This window comes from Halichoerus grypus, chromosome 7, assembly GCF_964656455.1.
Source record: "Halichoerus grypus chromosome 7, mHalGry1.hap1.1, whole genome shotgun sequence".
Lineage (NCBI taxonomy): Eukaryota > Metazoa > Chordata > Mammalia > Carnivora > Phocidae > Halichoerus > Halichoerus grypus.
Genome location: NC_135718.1, coordinates 119,004,620 through 119,015,374, shown reverse-complemented (window position 1 = coordinate 119,015,374; position 10,755 = coordinate 119,004,620). Strand labels below are relative to the sequence as shown.

Sequence of the window (10,755 nt, the reverse complement as noted above, 5' to 3'; positions counted from 1 at the left end):
ATGTCCTTGCAAAAGGAACCCATATTCTGCTTGGAACACCATAAAATTTATATAAATGAAATCAGAGTGACTAACTTTATTTTTTATTATTATTATTTTGGGGGGGCGGGAGAGAGAGAGAGAGAGGGTGGAAGATGGGCAGAGAGAGAGGGAGAGAGAGAATCTTAAGCAGGCTCCATGCCCAGTGCAGAGCCTGATGCGGGGCTCCATCTCACAACCCTGAGATCATGACCTGAGCCCAAATTAAGGGTGGGATGCTTAACTGAGTCATCCAGGTGCCCCTATTTTTTTTTTTTTAAGATTTTATTTTTAAGTAATCTCTATACCAATGTGGGGCTCGAACTTACAATCCCGAGATCAAGAGTCACATGCTGTACTGACTGAGCCACCCAGGCGCCCCCAGAGTTGAGTTTTTACACTCAACTTCATGCGTGTTGCTGCATGCAGCTGTAATCATTTGTTGTTAGCATTGTATAGTGTTCTATTGTGAATATATCATAATTTATATATCCATCTATTGATGGATATTTGGGTTCCCTTCCAGTGCTTGATATTACAAATAAGGATGTTATAAACATTCTCATGTGTGTCTTCTTATGCCCAGATGCAAAAGCTCTGGAGGAGAGATTAGGAATGGAATTTCAGGATCATAGAATATAATTATAGTTAGCTTTACCAGGTAATGTTAAATGTGAATTCACCATATCACTAAAAACAAAAATTTCTGCCAATCTAATAGGTAAAAAAATTAAATATTATTGTTTAAAATCACATTTCTTGGGTCACCTGGGTGGCTCAGTCGGCTAAGCACCCAGCTCTTGGTTTTGGCTTAGGTCGCAAGCTCATGGGTTGTGAGATCAAGCCTCGAGTCGGGCTCCGTGCTCCGCAGGGAGTCTGCTTGAAGATTCTCTCCCTCTGCCCCTTCCCCCACTCGTGCTCGCACATGCGTGCTCTCTCTCTCTCTAAAATAAATAAATCTTTAAAAATAAAATAAAAGCTCATTTCTTTCATTACATTTATTTCATTATTACATTTTTACAAGCTGTTCATTAGCCATATGTAATTTTTATTTTGTCAAGTCTCTGTATCCTCAACCCATTTTTCTATTGGGTTGCTGTTATTTTTCTTAATGATTTCCCAAAAATCTTTATATATTAAGGATGGTACTCACTAGTATATTATGAATGTTGCAAATATATTCCCTACAATTTGTTCTTCTTATCTTATAGTTTGGGTTTTGGTGCTTTTTGTCATTCCGAAGTTTCAAATTTTTCTGCCATCGGAGCCACCGTTCTTTGTAGGTCCTGCCCATTCTGCTGTCAAAGCTATGCTTGAATACACTTTTGCACGTCGGATGACCTGTTTCTTAAGGGAGCTTTATTTTTCACGGATACACTGCATCTGGGTGGTCGTCCAAAGCTGCCAACCAGAGGTAGCAATGGCTGGGTCAAGGTGTGACCAGATGGTATTGCTGCTATGCAGATTTTAGAAGCAGAAGCGGTGATGAAGTTTCCATTATCTGGAGACCCATGTTCATCATACATAGAAGGAAAAGTCAACTGAACTGTGCTAAGGCCAATTCTTTGCATCTTTATGCAAGAGTTGTGGAAGAAATGGTTGTTTCTCTCCAGAACCCAGCAAATAGGCTGGGCTCACTACAGCAGGGAAATGTCACCAAAGTGAGAACACCTGAGGGACAAAACTGGCCTGCCTACAACAGCCAAATGAACTCTCCAGCAACTGCCTGGCATGGGCTTCCCTCCCACAGGGGTTGTTGATTGCTCAGGCTTTTATAATTCTGAAGCCGTGTTCCAAGGAGCTTTTGTGGTTTAAATCAATGTGCTTCTGGGAATAAGTGCCCTTATTATTCCTGGTTTCCATTATTTGCCGTGCTCTTATACCTCTGTGACATAATATCCTTTGTGCAGCTGTACAATAACAGTCCTTTCAGGAATCTCTAAGAGCTTTCTAATTAAGACCCACAGCCACCTGACAGATGGAGACACGGAAGCCCAGGGACAGGGATGACAGAGCCTCACCTTGGTCACAAAGGTGCCGAGCCCAGGTCCGGCTCCCATCGGAGACTGCAGGGCACTGCTTAGGGTCCCCTGGGCCGTTGATCTATTGAGTTGAGGACTGACAACAGGAAGTGCCCCCTGGCTGGGCACTAGCTCTTGAGTTCACAATCTGTTCTCCGTGGCTAAGCTCCCAGGGCCAGAAACTGCACCATGGCTAGGTCATTTGAATACTTAAAGTCGGTAAACTTGATTGACTGCCTTCTATGTGCCAGGCACCAGGAATGCAAAGATGAACTTCCAATCTCCCCTTCGGATGTTCACAGCCTAGAGAGAATAGGAGACAGATATGTAAGTGGGGAGTTACAAGAAGCTGAGTGCTTTAATAGAGAGGAGACCAGAAGGCTAGGGTGGTACCCAGCTCTGTGGGGGCTTTCAGGGAAAGCTTTTTGGAAAGGAGGACTTTCCACCTGGGAAAATCTTTAGAGACGGACTGAGATTGCGAGGCAGAGGTATAGGGAGGAGAACATTGCATGCTGGAGGCCAAGTGTGGACAGAGGCCTGGGTGTGTGAAATGCATCGGGGTTCAGGGGACAATGAGAATATCAACATGTCTAAAGTGGCCAAGGTTCTCCTACTGTTCTTTCTCTCTGCTGTTTTTATAGCCAAACTCCATCTCTTAGTCTTGATAGCTTCCTTTGGATGTTAAAAAGACTGAATGTGGGGGGGTTCTTGTCTTTGCGTTATTGCTGTAACACCTCCACTCCTCAGGGCATTGTGGACTAGAGAAAGATCATGTGTTGGGGAGTGCCCGAAAGAAAAGCACAACGATAAACATTTCGCTGCATTATAAGGACACAAGGGCAGCTCAGGGCACCTTGGACAGGAGCTCTGCTGGGCCGTCTTCTTTTATATAGCAAAAAACATGGCCTTGGATGGCTCCGGATGTTACCTGTTCAGGTCCAGCCACCCAGAGCAAGGTCCTGTTGTCCAAAGTGTGTGGAGTAGATGCTGAGAAAGCGCTCGGAGATGCGAGGGGGAAACATGAGCTGCCCAGCAATCCAATAGACGACCCATACAGGAAGGAGTGAAAACATCTGATTTGAACTGTATGAGTCTGATGTGCAGCGGTCCTAGAGTCAGGCTGGGCTGGAGTGGTAGGAAACCAAAGGCCACCTCTGGCTTCCTCTCCTGGCCTTTTCTTCCCGGGTACCTTCCATTGCTCCCTTCACCTCCCACAGGGTCTTCCCGACAGCACTTTAGATACCTCCTCAGTCAATGAGAAAAATAATGCAGTATGCTGCTCAGTCTTCCCTCCGTGCCGTGTTGGCCCCTCAGCTAGCCGTCGGCGCTATGGGCAGACACTTATCACCCTGACGTATATGATGACCAGTCACCAAAGCTTCCTGGGAGCACAGACCCTACCTGCTGCAGTGCCCTGCATGTAACAAGCACTCAATCAGTCCATGGAAAAGGCAGGGAGAGAGAAAGGGAAGGAGGAAGGAGGGACGGACAGGGAAGAACCTGGCTGGAAACAGGGGAACCCAAAACTTTCTAAACAGTGCATTCTAAATTCTGACCCAATTCCAGCTGGTGTTGGAGGATAGTGAACAGGACTCCAAGGAAAGAGTCGGATAAATGATCTAAAAATTTTTTCGGGGTGCCTGGGTGGCTCAGTCGGTTAAATGTCTGACTCTTGATTTTGGCTCAGGTCATGATCTCAGGGTTGGGAGATGGAGCCCCATGTCGGGATCCATGCTGGGGGCAAGGCAACTGCTTGGGATTCTCTCCCTCTGCCCCTCCCTGCTGCCCCCACCCCTCCAGCCACTGGCTTGAGCTCTCTCTCTCAAAAAAAAATTTTTTTTTTTCTCCTTGTGAGCTCTAGGTACTGGTCCACTCCCTCTTGCCTCAGGCCTCAGATTAGAGCCTGAGCTGTAGTCTGGGCCTCCACTGGGTCCGCCATACCAGTAGGCTGTGCTCCCGCCATTACACTGCTCAGAGCTCAGAAACAGTAGAAAGCTTGCTCTTGTCTCCAAGGTGAACATGGGGTCAGCAGACAGGTCAGACAGGGCTGCTCCATGCAAGGACGTGAACCAGCGCCAGAGGCCAGAGAAGAGCCAGAGGCCGATGGGGGGTGGGGCGGTGGAGGGAGTCATTGGATCTCATCAGCAGGGCAGGGCCACATTAGCCACCATGTGTCCACCTTTATGCTGACCCCAAGGGCCAGGCAGCCTGATGGCTTCACACCAGACTGAATACGATACAGGCCAGGCAGGAACCCTGACTCCTGCGTCTGGCTGGAGAATCTGAACGCGGAGGGATGGGCAGACGTTTCAGTGATGGAGAGAGAAGGATTCAAGCAGAGGGAAAATATGAACAAAGCCATGACGGTGAGAATGTGCAGACTGAGCTCCGGGGATGTCCAGGACGCTAGCTTTTTCCACAGACTGAGATATACGTGGAAGTGTGGCGAGAGTTGAGGCCCTTGGGGCTGCTAGGCTGGCGTCTCACTGTGGAGGGTCTTCAGTGATACCCTGAAGAATTCAGGCTGTTTCGGGAACCCAGTGGGAATAAAAGTTTTGAACCAGCAATGGGAGTAGGGAAGCAATGGGAAGCAAAGGGAATTGGGAAGCAATGGGAAGTAAGGATTACTCAGAGGACACAGAAACGGGCAACAAGGAAAAGAGGAAGTGAAGGTGATACCCAGCAAGACATAATGAGGCTGTGAACGAGAATGAGGGTAGTGGGAAGAGAAGGAGGGAACACTGTGAAGGACAGTCCTCCTCCCTCAAAAGTAGGACAGCTCCTCTCCCTGCCTAGACACATATCTCAGACACACTTAGGAGGTGAGAGGAAACATAACCTCTTCACCAGCCCTCTCAGCCGTCAAGCCCGACCCCCGCACCCCTGCCCCCATTTCTTTGTTCCCTTGATGTCATTCAGGGATATGGCCAGAGGCATTTGCTCTAAGGCCAGAAAGAGGCAGGCAGGGGTGACTTATATCTCAGCCGCACTGCCTGAGCGCTGTCTGGACGGCGTGTGTTTGGGGGGCGCACCCCCTCCCCCAGGCAGAGCCCTCCGCCAGGGAGCCTGGTTGATCGTTTGCTCCAGTGAAAGGGGAGAAGAATGGGTTTGGACAGGACTGTCTGGGCTAGAGTCACTGCTGTTTCTAGCAGTGAGCGCCTGCTGATGGAATGGAGCCAAGGGGTCAAACAGTCCATCCCTCTGCCTCCAGAGAGGCTGTTGGCAAATGCATCCCTGTGGTGGGACAGCAGAGCTCACACAGTCCTAATGCCTCCTCCCTTAGTTATTTTCACAGGTCACTAAGTTCTTCCTTCTCCCCAACTTAAACTTCTCAATTTCAAGTCCCCTTGCCTCATGTTCTGCATTTGGCAAAAATAGCGAAGTCTCCTCAATAGGAAAATAGTTATGTTCAGTCAGGTAATAAGTGTCCATTGAGTCATGGGGCTTATACAATAGATCTGATGGCAAGAATGGAGTTTGGCTATAAGCCCACTTATTGTGCAGCTGCTAAATAACTCAGAAAGAATGACAGAGAAGCCTGGGTTTGCTCACTGCGCTCGTGACACTTCTCTTTTTGTCGCCCTCCCCCCTCCCCTGGGGGCTCAAAGATTGTGCTGACAGGGATGCTGGTAAACGTAAATGTCCTCCTCCTGAGAGAGAATAATACATTTCTTGTGAGTCTAAGACATTTTAGTACCTTTAGGGTCCTCAAATGCCCTGGGACATCATCTTCCTTTAAAGCAGAGATGATGTGAAACATCACTATTTCATGAGGCTGGAGTTTCTTTTCCCACCATCCCCTGGGCCACCAGCCCGCGAGGCCCACTCCCCCCCAGAGGCACTTGGTGGGTCCTTGCATTGAATGCACACAGCTCTTCAATAGGGCAGTCATTAGCCAAGGCTCAGATGTTAGGAGAGGACACATTGACTCAGAACAGGCAGGGGGTTGGTGTGGGGCATGGGAGAGTGGAGGGGGTCGTCTCTTCCCATGAACAGCACACGGCCACTTTCACCACCATTTGTCCCCATGTGTGCCAACACAGCACGTAGCCGACCGCTGCACACAAGACTGGATTTGCTACTGGTCACAGACGGATACCAACTGTCAGGTCTGCTTGGAGGAGTCAGGGACGATGTTTCTGCCCAGTCTGGAGGGACAGAAGGGCTATTCAGTGTGGCACAGCTGGGGTCAGGGGAGACTGTGTTGTGATTAGAGCTATTTCCCTATGACCATGGTTTTGGGGAGTCTTCCATTTCCCTCAAACACGGGGAATTGAAGCAGGAGGTCGACTGCTGTGAGGCGTTCAGGTTGGATATAAGGAAGAACTCAGCCTGAGTGCTTTCCTGAAGGGCCACACTGGAAACAGCAGTGACTCTAGCCCAGACAGTCCTGTCCAAACCCATTCTTCTCCCCTTTCACTGGAGCAAACGATCAACTACCTAGGAAGCTCAGGCCCACCAGCATAATCAAGAGCATGGTGGGTTTCCCATGGCCTTCCCTCCCATGGTCTGTGCACAAACAAATGGCATGGCTATAAACCCAAGGAGCTTGTCGATCACTGCAATCCCAGCTCCTGGTACCCTATACGTGTTCAATAAACATTTGGTGAATGAATAAAAAGGGTCACCTGTTTTAAAACTGTCCTTGTTGGTTGTGCCTTTGGCATAGGTCTGGGGAATCTGTCCAAATTCACAAACTCCAGCTCAGACGAATGTTGCTGACTGAGCCACAGAGCCCTGTGATGTCAGCTGAGGCACCTCTAGTGCTCAGGATGAAGGAAAAGTGCTTTCCATCAGCTACTTCTGGTCAGCCGCTTGGGTGAGGAAGGAGGGAGAGGTAGTGCTTAGGACAGACTCATGGGCCCTCTCCTGGGTCAAGGGCCCTCAAGGAGAGATTCCTGATGAGCTCACTCCCTGAGAGAAAATTCTAGCCAGGGCTAATACGCTTTTGAGCATCCCAGGGGACACCGTAACCACTAAGTAGGATAGATCTGATGTTGCTTAAGTGATTCTGTGATTACAGTCATTTCTCCCCAAGGCCCTGATACCTTGAAATGTGACATTGGAGGTTTGTGTCGTCCAACGGCCTGGCTAGAATCAGCAGTAGTTTCTGCAACATGAGACAATATTTAATTCTTTTGGAGTGTAAGCTCCTGTCTCCTCAAGGCCAAATGTTGACGTCACACTTTAGGGGTGTATCTTTTTTCCAAATGCTCTTATGTTCCTCTCTGGCTTCCAAGGAGTAGGTGCCCAATTGTCCCTGATTATGTCAAGAGGCTCTCTGAGAAGGAAGGAACACTTGCACTTCCAAGAGCTGCGAAAGGAGAAAATGCCAAATGATGGCCATTTTCTAATTACCTAAGAGCCTGGCCTGTTACATACAAGGGGACACGCTATTAGAATTTCAGAAATGCCATCTTTGGGGCTCTGTCAATGGCTTTTATAAAGCTCTCTCCACATTCTGTAAAAATACAGGTTTTTTTTTTTCTTTTTCTGTCAATTGACTGTAAGTTGCCTGAGGCTCTCCCTGTCAGATTCCTTTTGCATTTCCCACCCCCAGCTCAGAGCCTGGCGCAGTGTGGGGCTCAGAGCTGGGAAGCCCTTCTCCCCTACTTACATTTCCACAATAGGCTTTTCATCTGCTCTTGTCCTGTGTGTGTGTGTGTCGTGTGTGTGTGTGTGTGTGTGTGTGTGTGTGTGTGTGTGTGTGTGTGTGGTGGGGGGCTTCAGAACTGACCCTCCTAATCACATGGTATCTGCCTTTGCCTAGTGCGTGGGGGTGGGGAAGGGAAAGCAAGATGGGGGCCACAAGTGTTAACAATTTGTCATCACTTTGCTCATCTCAGAGTGAGATGACACATAGGCAAAAAGCATCATTATCTTCACTGCTTCCGTTGGGGGGGAGGGGGACGGGGTGCAACTCGAGGCAGCGCGGCCTATTCTCACCTTCCACGGCCTTGGAAACACAACTCGACATTGATATCTTCTCATAATTCTTCAGTCTAATTTAGCTCTATGTTGTCTTTCTTTTCTATCTGAAATATTTTTGCTTCATAGCCACAAATAAGCTTCATCAAAATCCACAAATGAGGGCGCCTGGGTGGCTCAGTTGGTTAAGCGACTGCCTTCGGCTCAGGTCATGATCCTGGAGTCCCTGGATCGAGTCCCGCATCGGGCTCCCTGCTTGGCAGGGGGTCTGCTTCTCCCTCTGACCCTCCTCCTTCTCATGCTCTCTGTCTCTCATTCTCTCTCTCTCTCAAATAAATAAATAAAATCTTTAAAAAAAAGAAAAAAAATCCACAAATGAAATCTCCCAAGAAAACCAAAAGGTGAAGCAGAGAACACTTTTTCTCTGTAAAACAATCTGATTTTCTTTAACTCATCCTGTCTCGTGAGGGTAGGAGGAGATGTTCACTTTGCTGACTGATTCATTTCCTAATACCAAATGAATGCGTATTATTTCACCTTTATATTTTGCTAAAAATAATTCTCTGTAAACAATAAAAATATTTTTAATGTCAGTTTGTCAGCTAAGTATCACAAGACAAAAGCTAGACCTTGTAGACATGATCTGAGAGGAGGATAATCCCCAAACTCATTTCACAAGGTTTCAATCTTTAACCAGATCTAAACAGAGGACAATTATTGCACAACAAACTTGACTGCGCAGGACAGAATTGCTTCAGGAGACATTAGCAAGTAAGAAGGAAGATAAGGGAAAAAAAGACTGAAAAATGCTTTGTACCTGTGGGAGATTTGAAAAAAGCAAATTTACAACACTTAGCATTCTTCATTAGAAAGTGGGTATCAATGGCTCTGGGTCTTGGTTTACTAGTTAAGGAGAAAACTATGACTCACTCTGTTTAAGTCCCAATTGCAATTACAAATTAAACTACTCATAGAATGAATACTTTAGACCGGGAGATAGTACAGAATAATAATGACCTCGCTCCAGTCAAGCCAATAAAATACTCGCCCGAGGTGTTACAGGTCTTTGTGTTCTTGGGCAAGCAATGGAAAGAAAGACTGTAACCTCTGGCTGTTGGGAGATCTAAGCCCGTTCACCAGACTTTTGGACCTTGTCGTTTTAATGTTGGTGACTGACAAAGGCTAAATCCAAGGGCAAATTACAGGAAGAACAGGGCCAGCTGTTTGGTTGAGCAACACGGTACTACTAGAAGCAAGGCAAACCCACAAACCCCAAATGCCTTCCTTGTCATCTACAGTCTTCCATGCGAACCCTCTGGTTAGCCAAAGAATTCCAATATAGTCCTCTCACCTAGAAATCTATTCAAGAATTACCTAGGTCCTAAGGGAATAGTGAATCTCATTTCTTCTCAACTCTTGCACTGTCCCAATTCTGCAAGTGGTAGCCACACGAGGCTATTTAAATTTAACCGAACTACAAGTAAATAAAAGATTCAGTCACATTAGCCATATTTTAGACACTCAATAGCTACACAGGGCTAGTGGTTATTTTGGATAGCCAGACTTAGGACATTTCCATCACCACAGAAGGTCCTATTGGACGAGTGCTGCATACACGCTACAGAACAAGTGGCAGGATCCTCTTACTCTCGGTGCTGGCAGGTGTTGGCACAGAAGGACCAAGGGACCGATCTAAGGATCCATGGCAAGTGAGTCTTATAAATAGAACTTAAACTGACATCTCTGGGACCCTAGTCTGAGGATCTTGGTTTGCTTGGTTTGTTCTTCTGGGAACCATACCTTAATGTGAAAAGTGACTTCGTATCTCCAGTTGCACATTATCTGCCACCTTGGTTAGTTTGAGCTACAAAGGTCGTATCACAAGATCTCTTAGGCTAAGCTGGAATATAACAGTACTTTAATTTCTAAATAGTCAATATACTATTACTGTCACTACTGAGACAATCAGCAGCTTTAGAAAGTACTTTCATAATTTTCTTTGTACATACGTCTTTAAATATTTTAATAGGATTTATAATACTGGTTGTAGACAGAAATTCCATTTTGTTTGGGTCAACATTAAGTTATTTTGTTATTATTCGATATACCCAAATTGAAAATGAGGGGAAGATAGCTTAAATGTGTGTTTAGTAGCAAAATAGCAGTAACTTTTATTGTGAATAAATAAAATGCTAAGATTAAGAATTGATCTAACACTGTGAAAAATAGTATTAGGGAGGATATAATAGTAACAATGCTAGCAAACTCATATATCTGCTTACTATGTGCAAGGAGCATGCTAAATGCTTTACATATATTAATTCTGTATTAACTCACTTAATCCTCACACCTCTCCCATGAAGCACAATTATATTTCCTGATTTTAGGATTAAGAAAACTGAGGCACAGAGATACCAAGTCGCTTGCCCAAGGTCATATAGTTAGAGTTGGGACTGGCACCCAGACAGTGTGGCTCCAGACGCTGTGCTCTGAGCCACCAGGTTATATCGCAAAGTGGCTAAACAGAGAAAAATTAGTCCTGTCTTCCTAGAATCAATCAGCCAGCACCCTTTACTATCCATATTTCTAAGTTCAGGGGACATGCTCACTTCACAATCAGCATGTGTATCTTTCCTTCCTTCATCTTTCCCTGAGTATTTCTTTTTCTTTTCATTCATTACTGTAGTGTTGAAATTATAAACGCAGTTTCCCCTTGCCTCAAATAATTGCTTAGCAGTTGATGCCAAGAATGCAGTAGACATTATACCAAACATAAAATCAGAGTTCC

General features: G+C 46.2%; 1 long non-coding RNA gene across 1 annotated transcript; it reads right to left on the bottom strand.

Moving 5' to 3' along the window:
* Positions 1-1,001: 1,001 nt before the first annotated feature.
* LOC144382602 (uncharacterized) lies at positions 1,002-3,801 on the bottom strand. The gene is made up of 2 exons (XR_013449876.1): positions 2,968-3,801; positions 1,002-2,342 (listed from the first exon to the last, which is right to left on the bottom strand). It is a non-coding gene; the product is annotated as an uncharacterized LOC144382602 (long non-coding RNA).
* Positions 3,802-10,755: the final 6,954 nt, after the last annotated feature.